The sequence below is a fragment of the Dendroctonus ponderosae genome, unplaced genomic scaffold, assembly GCF_020466585.1.
Source record: "Dendroctonus ponderosae isolate FM_Combo_2020 unplaced genomic scaffold, Dpon_F_20191213v2 Dpon_F_20191213_2, whole genome shotgun sequence".
Classification (NCBI taxonomy): Eukaryota; Metazoa; Arthropoda; class Insecta; order Coleoptera; family Curculionidae; genus Dendroctonus; species Dendroctonus ponderosae.
The window spans coordinates 18,833,491-18,844,923 of record NW_026018165.1 but is presented as its reverse complement, the minus strand read 5'-3'; the positions used below and the strand labels follow the sequence as shown (position 1 = coordinate 18,844,923).

Genomic DNA, 11,433 nt, shown 5'->3' with positions numbered 1-11,433 from the left:
CACATTAAAACTGATGATGGTGGAAAACACCGAAACGTTTTTTTAAATTGATAAATGAACAATAAATGACTGAAGAACCCAGGATTTGATTTTAACTTTCGTCTAATGTTCATAATTTTTTTGGTGCACTTTCAGAACTCAAACATCTCAGTATCTCATGAGTACGACCAGGCAGAATTAAATAGAGTCTTCGATGTCCATGACTCAAAGGCAGAAGCTTGGAACTTGGAGTCTAAGGATGATTGTGAAGACATGCGATATTATGTAAATATGTATGAGATTGTAGATTGTAAAATATGCAAATAAATAGATATGGAAGAGCTCGACATTGACTGAAATTGACTGTTATTTAGCTCAGTGAGGTGCACCTCTTGAGCAATTTCCCTGAATAGACGTTCTCGTAAATATGAAACTTTCGGTAATAAACAACTGGGAGTTTAGTAATTTATTTCAGTATGCGCAGAATTCCCTGACAGCGAAACACTAACTACACATAACTTACGATTAATATATCCTAGCTTAACAATGGACCGCGTTTTCTTATTATATTCAATACGCGGACTGAGTTAATTTAAACCAAGCGGTAGAGTGAGTTATGGGCGTTTTGCTGTTATCATGGACTGCTTAGTATCCATTTTATTTCTTTTTCGTGTTTAATCATAAAACCGTATTTTTCTCGGTAAAAGACATGACGGCGTTCAACTCGAACTTGCTACAATGTATTTGCGTTAAATATGGAGCTTTATTTTAACCACTTGCTGCTTTGCGTAGACTTATTTACTTTAATTTCTGTTTGGTTCTATCAGAATATTTCAGCGTTTTTTTCTAAGCACTTTGTTTATTAAAGTTCTTAGAATAACAAAACAAAATTTCATCAAAATGGTATGCCTCACAAAAGATATTTCAAATCAAGTCCTTGTTCAATTGATGCAAAAAATAATAAAACACTGAAACGCGCAACAATTTGGAATTGCAAACGCGGGTTTCAGATAACGGAAGTTTCAGAAAGCGCAAAAGCCAGGTTTGACCCAAGAAATTTTGGTTTCCGTAACCCTCCACACTTTTTACCTCAGAGTGATTCCAATTTAGAGACTTTAAAATTTCAAAAAACGCAAAAAGGCGGATACTTGGAGCTTTTGCCCTCAGCTTTCAGATCCCCGAAATTTGGCAAGACGCCGGAAATACGGACGGATTTAACCGAAGAAGTTGATGAAGTTGATGATGGGTCGATTTGGAAATTTCAGAAACAAAGATTTTGGAAATGCGATGCCTCATAAACATTTGCAACGGGAGTGGAATAAGCTGCAAATGCAAACGTCTAATGGATTTAAATCCGGTGATAAGGCAGGCCCTACCTATCAAATGATTTCAATATTCGGTGTCTAAGTGATTATGTACATTAATGATGGGCTGGCGCACCATCATGCATGTACCATAAGTGTTGTCTCAGCTGTACAGGAATGTCTTCAAGAAGAAAAGCTAACTCTTCCCGAAAGAAATTAATGCAAGATTCGTCTGTTAGTTGTTGTGGAAGGAAATAAGCATTAGATTTATGGTAAACTGATGCTAAGAATGAGCTTCAAAGATTCCATGTGGATTTCCTCAGCCCATAAGTGATTGTCATTATTTTTTTGCAGAACCAGCTCCTGACACTTTTAACCCTTAGTAAACTTTGATCCTTAAAAATATACTAAAATAAAATTGAACCTACACCAAAACTACAACTTAATGTGACCGTCTGAAAAGAACCCCTTAACTGCGTGACACTAAACATAAATGTTCTTTTAATAGATTTGAAGCGCCCATTCTTCCCTTTGTAGTTCTGTTCTTCTGGAAGATTAATAGAGCATTCGTACTCATCAACAGACAGGTTTACAGACATTACCGATGAAAATTTATGGCTAGGTCGCTACTGGAAGCGATCTAACAGCCAGATACCCATTCTTAGAAGGGTATTCTTAGGAAATTCGACTACTAAGTTCTTTCAAAGCTCACATGATTCAGTATTTGCTTGTCCACTTCCGACAATGACCTGAAGATATTTTATTGTTTCGGAAATGCCATCTTTTGGGTTCCAACTAACTGCTGTGAAATTCGGAATTTCAAGGCTAGTGAACAACAATCGATACATGGGTGTTGTTTCGCAAAATAATGTTCAGTTCCAGTTCAGTTTGTGCGAGATTCAATATGGTCTGAGTTAAAGAGACCACAAGCGACCTTCCTTTCAAAGGATTGTGAATGTACAGTTTTTAAACGTTTGCTGCTTGAAAAACGAGGGCTGTAAATACGGGATCAATGATATTATCAAAAGTCGAACGAAAATATATAGAAATATATCAAAAGACTTACTTACTTAAGATAATTCTACTTTCAATCTGTAATTGTTTGGTTGTGGCTTTTGCAGAAGCGGATAGTTGCGATTGCTTTGCGCAGCCACCATCTCTGAAGATGAAAGCCATTCGTGTCTGCGAAACGTTAGAAAGATAGTATTTGCGCTCACGCCTCACTGCCCAACAAAATCTACGTTTCATTGACCAATTTTGATTAACTTGGGGTCTGGATAAATTCTGACTGCTTCGGCGAATCAATTTCTGTTTGAAGCGTCATTTAGTGCCATTCTTCTTCCGTGCGTCAGAAAAAGTTTATTTTAAAGTCACAAGTATTGAAACAGACCTCATTTCTAAGAAAACGTTTTTGAATTTTTGGCTCTTCTCGATTATTTACAGAGTGGCTTTAACAAGTCAACTTTTTGGTCTTGCAGTGATGATTTTTTGTCTCTTAAACCTCTTTTTTAAATCTAGGCTTTATGTTGCAGCTAAAATTGAGAAAAATTCAATATACCGGGTTCATGAATGAACAAAATATTTGAAAGTAAACTTCACTTAGTTGAAAATCTGCCAGAATTGCCGATTTCGGGGGTAATTCTAATTTGGGTAATTTGTTGTGCAGCTCTGTACATCAAATTTTCGGATTAGAGAAGAGCGAGAAAGAAGAAGAGCAGAAAAGTTATCGCTGCGAAACCAAAAAGTTATTTTTTTGAGGCTACCCTGTAAATAGAACAAATGGCCAAAAAATTMAAAAACTGTTTYGAGCTATTTTGGTYTATATTCAAAATTTTGGCGTTGGATCCAAAAAAACSTTGTTTTTGTCCAACCAAGAGCATGCCGAACTTAGCAAAATTTTGAATTTTTTCATTTGCCGCCCTGTAGAAAATTTCCCTAAGGTGCTGAATTTTCACCAAAACTGYGATTAACAAAAAACMAATGGGGYTCAACAACRCTTTAAACAACCAATCAGAATTYCTCCACTTCCAAATGCTGAATTTTTCGRGATTTTAGRCAATCGTTGAATAAAATTTCCTTCYAACGCTTCSCAAGCACGAGAAAATCAGTTCTGAAGACGCAAGACACTCGTGCTTGCGACACAACAGCGAGCCTAAWCAKCAKWMAAATTCTTCAAGTTTGTTGCAAATTTCCATTTTATTTTATCTACGCTTGTAAATATTTCTTGCTCATGTTTGATGTTTTTCATGTGCGAGCTTATTTTATTATTGCATCGGATTGATTTATATCGGTTTTATGATCGACCAAGAATGATTTCGGTCTCGAAAAAGTAAAGTAAGATCGACCGGAAAATTCGACTTTCTGTTTAAAGCACGCACTTTTATGGATGGTGCCCTAGAAAAAAGTCGTCGATGGAAAATTCAGCTGGCATTTTAAAGCAAATAATTCAGTTGACTTCTCAATAAATTTATGAACTTGTTTTAGAGGCCCAAATGTTCATTCTCAGCTTTAAACCAACGAGCTAAACGGGTTAAAATAATGTAAACACTTTAACCAACCGCAGTAAATAAAGAAAACAAGCTACTAATCGCTCTTTGGCCGCACATTATTCAAATGCATTCATTGAAATGTAAAAGGCTTGTTCATTCACCAACCTAATTGGCAGAGAAAACGGATTCCTCGGATCATCTTCGGCATGTGGTCACACATTTACGTGCTTTTCACAGTCATTACGATCGAAAAGCCAGAACTAAGTCCATTATTTCCAGGAACGAAACTATGACGAAACAACCCTTAAGAGATTCGAGCATAAGTATGCGTACCGCGATTTTGACCACTGTTGTATATGTAACTGCATCCTTGTTGCAACGGAAAAAGTGAATATCGACGCCCTATTTAGGAGCCGCTTACAACCCCTGCTTTGTATGGTAGCGGCATGGTGTTGGAAGGTTTCAGGAACAAATGAGGCACACAGAAGAGGACGGAGTTAGCGTCGTTTCAGATGAGAAACAAGGATGTCCATGTGTTTGTCGCTCAGCTGCTCCACGCTTCACGCTAATTTCGATTGAAATTTACGTTTCTTTAGAAACGTGATTAGTATGGACGTCATAAGGCCACCCGGTTCGCCGACTTGCTATGAAATATTCCGGTATTTCAATAAATCATTGATAGGTGGCTTTAAACTGAGCCCTATACGTTCATTATTTGCTGAAAAGCACAAAAAGTGCAAGGGACTTAAGAAGAGCAGAAAATAATTCAATGAAAAGGGACATTAGAAAGTGAACTGAGTAAGAGACTCTGAGAACTACTGGCTAAGGTCTAAAATACAGTTGGATGGTATGTGTGGCAGACAATACCATACAAACCATTACAGGCGAACAATAGGATTTGTAGGTACTTCGTGTATTGCTGTGGGTTCCAAATTCTTCGTTGTTTAGGTCAAGCAGCTTCTGCGAAATTTTTACTGGTCCACTTTCTTTTTTCTCAAATAAATCAAGTTTCACTACAAATGAACAGTTATAAACCCTAAAGAAAAGTGAGTCAATATTTAATAGAAAGGGCAAATAATCGTTGATTTTTTGGTTTATTAGGCTTTTGCCAATAAGAATTGCTCTTTTAGTACTTCCAGGGCTCATTTGCGTGCAAAACGAATTATTTATTCCCGATATTTCAAGTCGTGAACATGTCAAGTGGGAACATAGCAGTTGGCTATTCATCTTGCATCTCTCCTAGGATCCTATATGTGCGAGTGCGACAACCGATGTTGGTTCTAACTACCTACGTTCCCGAATGGARAACTTGAATGAAAATGAAATKAAAATGAATGAAAGTGTGAACATGAGAAGTTAATAAGYCTTTGAARATTGTAGCAAAACGTSAATTTTWTGTCAATTGTTAAATTCCAATTAGCCATGGAACTTAATTATTACCAGACTTAGATTATTACCAGACCCAAAACTTCTGAGCCTTTCTTTGGTCGCTATTAAACACAATAAACTAATTGATCTGAAATTTTTGTTTTCAAGTTTAAGATGTTGAATCTGAAAATGGCTCTTCTGGGTTTAGGACCAATCAGAATGCCATGGCGTCAATTAGACGCAACACAATGAAACAGTAGCAGTTTGAGATGTCGAATCTGTGATGAATTAGAGAAAATTTTGAGTACCTGATGGCTTGATCACACAAGACGAACTTATTCAAAGTCCCTATAAAAAGATATACATACGTCTTGCTGTCATCGTTGCAAAAAGATTTGCTAGTCCCAACGCGGTAGTTGACAAAATGCTACAAAACCATTGACATAAAAGGCACAAAAGACACCTCAAACCCGGACAGTTGCTTGAGTTATTTTAATTTTAGTCCTGGGAGGTCGCTATGGGGGGCCACAATGGACCTAAATGGTCCGTAGTGAGACATGATATATCTAGATTTGACATCCCACTGTTTTCATGTTTGCTTGTTTTTCGCATTTACAGCTTGTAAAACAGAATCGGAGCTTTTAAGCGATTGTTCTGCTTTTTGGGTAACGGTACACGTTCAAAATTTGGCGAAGAGCTCAATTTCAAGGAATTTACGGCTTGGTTTATTCGCTGCAACCATTAATATCAGTCGCCTTCCGACTAAGGGCCTTAAAAATGCAAATTCGGCGGTATCGCTCTCGAAGATTAAAAAAACGAAAGCCATGGTGTGAACCAAAAAATTTTGACAGCATCTAATCGGTCTCGAAGATCATGTACCTTCGTTTTTATAAATGGGGCCCATTTGCCACGTTTGTTTCAAAGGCACATTATTAATTGCTAATCATTTTGAATACACATAGAGTGGTTTTTTGATTTATGCCCTATGGGATGCCTTTGTTTGAATAATGAGCATATTAATATTGTCCGGGGTTTTATTGGGCCATATGGTCCGGTGAGATCCGATGGTGTTTGTAACCGTAACTTGTTGAACAATATTCCGTTTAAGCCGCGTCTGCGACAATGAAAAGCTGGATTCAATTTCATGATGTCTTCGCTCAACAATAGGATTTAGTGTCGATGTGAAAAGGAAATCCAAAACAAAACAACGCATTATCGCAGCATGGCTACTTCTGAGCCCTTTGGATCCGCTGACAGAAACGAGATTATCAAAGTGACAATGTTTGTTGGCGAAACCCTTTCAAGGATGCGTTAAGACGCTCTGACTAAATTCGATATTAAGGGCTTGAAAGCGTGGGCCACATTGTGCTGATCTGCTCGGCCGACTTTAATTAACTTTTTGTGCCTGAAAATGGGCCTCACTTGTCAATAAATCGAATCGACTTTTATTGTCACCTAAGATTTGAGTGGCAGGTTGTTAAATTGAGTTGACTCTAATGCGGCAGCAGCAGCCGATCTTCGATTTCCGGAAAATGCGACTGACAAGTTTGTTATTTCACTTGGGAAATAATGGGATATGAGAAATGSTCAATACATTGATTCTGAATTTTCAATTTGATTTGAAGCGTCCTTAATTATGTTTAGTTACTTTTGCCAAGAGTAGAATTGTATTAATGGAAACAGTCCAATGAGGCCAAAAAACACGGTTGTGAAATTTTGATTTTTGATCGAAAATTTCAAAAGGGGAAASCAAGWGATCGATTTTTGAAAAATATTCACSTTTCTCAAAATACCKCGAATTCTACATCATTTTCATCGGCAAGAGACAAGGAACGCAAGGAGCTAATTAAAAGACACCGCGGCCTTTCCAGTTCCCAAATAATCAACATTTTCGGTCTATTTTGAACGGTTTTCGAGCGCTCGCAATCTTCAACGGGCGATATCTTCCATATTATGGACCCACAAACTTCATATTCGTTACTGGGCAGCTTCTTAGATTGGAAACAATCCAATGAGGCCAAAAAACACGGTTACAAAATTTTGATTTTTGGTCAGAAATTTCACAAGGTGGGCCCAACAGCTCGATTTTGGAAAAAAAATCAAGATTTTCTGTTTGTTTTGAACGGTTTTCGAGCGCACGCAATCTTCAACAGACGATATCTTCCTTATTATAGACCCACAACCTTCACATTCGTTATTTGGCAACTTTTTAGGTCGGAAACAATCCAGTAAGAGCAAAAACCACGGTTGCAAATTTTTTATTTTTGGTCGATTTTAAAAAAAAACCAAGATTCCCAAAATATTTGCGAATATACTTGAAATGTTTTCGATCGAATAATTCCTAAGTTTTCATCGAAATAAATACATTACTATAAATAAAATCGAAAAAATACTGCACCAATTGCCGATTCAAGGGACACAGCAAAAATATTAAATATTTCGTGGCAAAATGGGGCCTTAGAACGAACGTACTCATCGTACAACAAGAAGTTACAGCAAAATGCCATTTATTTCTGTCTAAAATGCCTTGCCATTTGAAAATATTCCTTCAAACTTGTTATCAAGCACTATTTTTTATCATTTAACGCCTTAATTGGTACATTAGCACATTGGCATTCTGTAAGGGAATTTTAGACTTGAAAACCCCGAAAAAATTCCCACCCTGTACATATAAACAAAGTTCGTCGTTTTACTTAAACCACTTTCCCAAGAACATAATTCTGGTAACATATTGTGATGCTAATATACAGGGCCATTAAATGTATTCATGCATTGAAAAAAACCCGCTCTCTCTATTCATTCAACAATGGAAAAAGTCCATAAAACGATGCAAACTTGGTTTATCCTGATATTATAACATAAAATTGCAAGGGAATTCCTAAAACTATAAAAATTGCAGAAACAATGGAAGCGATTAACATTTGTGCTGTCGGCAAAGGCAAAGGCCGGACTTGATCTGCGTGAAGACTGCACAATCACGGATCGATTTCAAAAATGATTGCCGGTGTGCAAAAACAGCCGTAAATACGTACGGTTTTATTTTTCGGATGCACTTCTGCCAGCTCTTTAGTGGGAAACTCTGCTAATTAGTTTTTAGGGTCCCGTATTTTTATTTTCGCCCGAAAATTTCACCGAAAGTAACGGCTTTTTCAAGCTACAACCTAACTATTGCGACAATAAATGGTTGCACCTGCAACTAAAGCAACGGTAGGTAAAACAGCCATATTTTCTAAAAACTTGCTACCGAACAGCGCAGAAGGTCTAAAGAGTAAATTATTATCCGTTCAAAAGAGGAAGAAATTAAAAACGTTTTAGCAAAGTTAATGGCCATTAACCTGCCGCAAACATGCTTTCCCTGAAACTATACGATGTCAATTTAGAACTCTCAGTATACGAAAATTACGCGTGAAGAAAATGGCCTAAATGTGGATCCGTGAATGATCCAAAGGCGGATTAGTTGCGGTGATTTGCCTGCGAAAACACAATATATTTTCGAGGTAATAAACTGTTTCTAATGGTTAATGTTGGTTTCCAGTATTCTTCTAAACTTAGTTGAAAGTGATCATTTAGAGAACGAAGTTATTGAACCAGACAAAAAATAGTTACTAAGAACGAGCAAAGTGCGCGCATATTTGCCTTTCAATCGCTTTTGCTTGATATTCCGTTCTTATACTCTTCCAAAAAAAAACTATCCATAAAATGCCATTTGAGAATGGGAAACTAATTGGATGAATCGAATCGCCCCCATTTTCCCAGTTAAACCGGAAACAGTTTGCTTCAGGAAGTGGAAACTCAAGAACAGTGAAAGGGAAGTGGAAACCCATTTAAAACAACCACTCAAGTTGGGTTTTTAATATGCATATTGCCTATCTGATAAGTAAAATTTGAATATCAAAGGATTTCGCGGCTATTGCTTAAAGCTGGTGAGTTCGAAAAATTCACCAGTTTTGGATTTGCAAAATCAGCCGTAAAAACTGGGCGTATTTAGGCAAAAACCCATATGAATCAAAGCGATGACAACAAATTAATTATATTTTTTTCCATAACTTGGTCCTTCACGGCATGATAATGCAAACAAACAGCTGTAAGTAAGCTCCCATAACCGCTAATCATTCTCAATATATCGTTCAACAGATGTGCTTTAAACGTTTACGTTCTTTACACTTTAACGTAAATGAGAAATATTTCTCTTTTACGATTGGGCTTTTATGTGAATGGAGGAAAATAACTATAATAAGTATATCCACTAAAAGTTCACGCTACTTGTTCAATGACCAGTTTCACCTTCTTAAAGCAGTTGAATGGAATAAAAGGTAGATTATAGACGCTGAAGAATGTTGATTTTTCCACATAAAAAAATTAATCAAGGAAAGGATTTAATTTTACGACTTTTGCTCGGTGTGTTTTGACGAAATGAATTTCTCAAGCGGATGATTTTCAGCAATAACCGATGATTTTAATGCGATTTTTCGCGATAACAATGAAGTGTAAAAGAGGACGTGATGATCAAAAAGTGCTTAACGTTGAATATTCAGTTAATTAAAAGGAAGTTGTAAAATAGTTGTTTGTTTACTGACTTTACTAATCAAAGAAAATCTCCAGTGAACAAAAGTGTTTTCGCTCCATCGAATTGATTAAACCAGGTGAAAAATCCCCACACTTGAGCCAATTAGAAACAGCAGCAAATCCAAACAGGGCCGACCTTATTATCGAAACCAAAACTGTGCAAATGAAATTAGATGCATTTTGTTAGCCATTTGCTCGCTAAATTCGCTGTCCTATTCGCAATTCGCCATATTTATTCGGAATCGTATTAGGGTTCGCACAATGGCTTCCCGTATAAGGGTGGCTTACCAATCGACTTATTAACAACGTGAATTTTGAATTCCCAATTGGTCCCATGGAAATCACAATGGTACATGGGGTTGGCGGATGAGGGTTGGAGTGACACATGCTTTGTTGTATGAAATATTAGGAAGCGAAAATCAGCGCAAAAGTTAGGGTAGGGCCGATGTTTCAGGACAGCTATTCAGCTTTTCATGTTCGAGCACTTTCTCATGCTGGTTTTATTAATTTTTTCGAGGGAAATTTGATGTTTTCGGCGGTTTTGATGCGAAAAACCTTCAATGGAAAAACAAGACTGGGCGAGGATAAAAAGTGACAAATTATAAACCTCAAAAAGACCAACTAGAATTTATTCATTCACCGTCTGTATTTACCTTAATGATTAAATGCTTGGTGTGTTTTTTGTTAATACCGCAGATCTGGAGTTCCAGGTGATCCTGCTCGGGCTTTATGCGGCGGTGAAAAGACGGCCGCCTTTATCGGCTCTTTCTTCAGAAAATCCTGTTACGCTTTTTAGTTCCGGGGCTTTTTATGAAATATCCATCGCCATCGCTCAAGTATCGAGGCACATGTCCCTTTTCTTGCAGGCATGTCGGAGGAAAACATAAAACCGAATAACTTCCTCGATAAAACGGCCACCGTTCCGCTAAATTTGCATTGATTTCAGAGCGGAGCAGCTGCGAGTCCGGTACTTGTGCGGAAAAATAATAGCGGAAATTTATTGCTCATGTAGAATACCATAACACTGGCACAACATCGTCTAATCACCGTGACCAGCAATGGCGACAAACATAGTGATTTGTTTATTCCCCATTATGGTGAAAAAGTTGGCTTTTTTGTTTTACTTTTCTACATTTTGCTGGCAACGATGAAGAAGTTTTCATGCATTTGCGGTGACTTTTCATCCGATTTCTTAAACTTATTAATATTAATGTTTCTCTTTAAACGGCAATGAATTCAGGATTTCAACCTGAACCTCGACTTTTGACTTCACAATTGTAAATATGGCAAATCGAGCTTTTCCAGAGTTGCTGGACGGATTATTATCGATTCGATTTAAGTGTTTTAGGGTGACATTTTTCTAGCGTCGTTAAGGGTGGCAATAAACATAAATCAACGCAACCAAATAAAAAATCAATAAGTCTATAATTTTTTATGAAAATGCTTCGATCCAGATGCTTTTAGATCTTCCGAAAGCGTTCGAAGATGCTTGAACCGAAAGCGAACATGCTTACATCAGAGAAATGTGGAATAATCGAAATTTTCCATTTTAAACATTGGCAAAACGTGAAAAGTGTTGAATAATTCAAAATACTGAACATGTGAAACTAATGGGTTTTTCGGGTTTTTAGGCCGTCGTTCGGTAGAATTTCTGCCTGACGTTTCGCAAGCACGAGTGGCTTGCATCTTCAGAAGTGGTTTGCTTGAACGCTTACACTGTTCTCATC

The 11,433-nt window shown here is 37.2% G+C and overlaps 1 protein-coding gene across 1 annotated transcript in view; it reads left to right on the top strand.

Annotated features, from left to right (window-relative positions):
• LOC109545389 (protein gooseberry) overlaps window positions 1-353 on the top strand; it is an 11,949-nt gene extending 11,596 nt beyond the window's left edge. Inside the window, exon 7 of the mRNA XM_019916056.2 lies at window positions 136-353. The gene's annotated coding sequence lies outside the window, so the exon portion shown is untranslated. The remainder of the gene's footprint in view (window positions 1-135) is intronic.
• The last annotated feature ends 11,080 nt before the right edge of the window (window positions 354-11,433 follow it).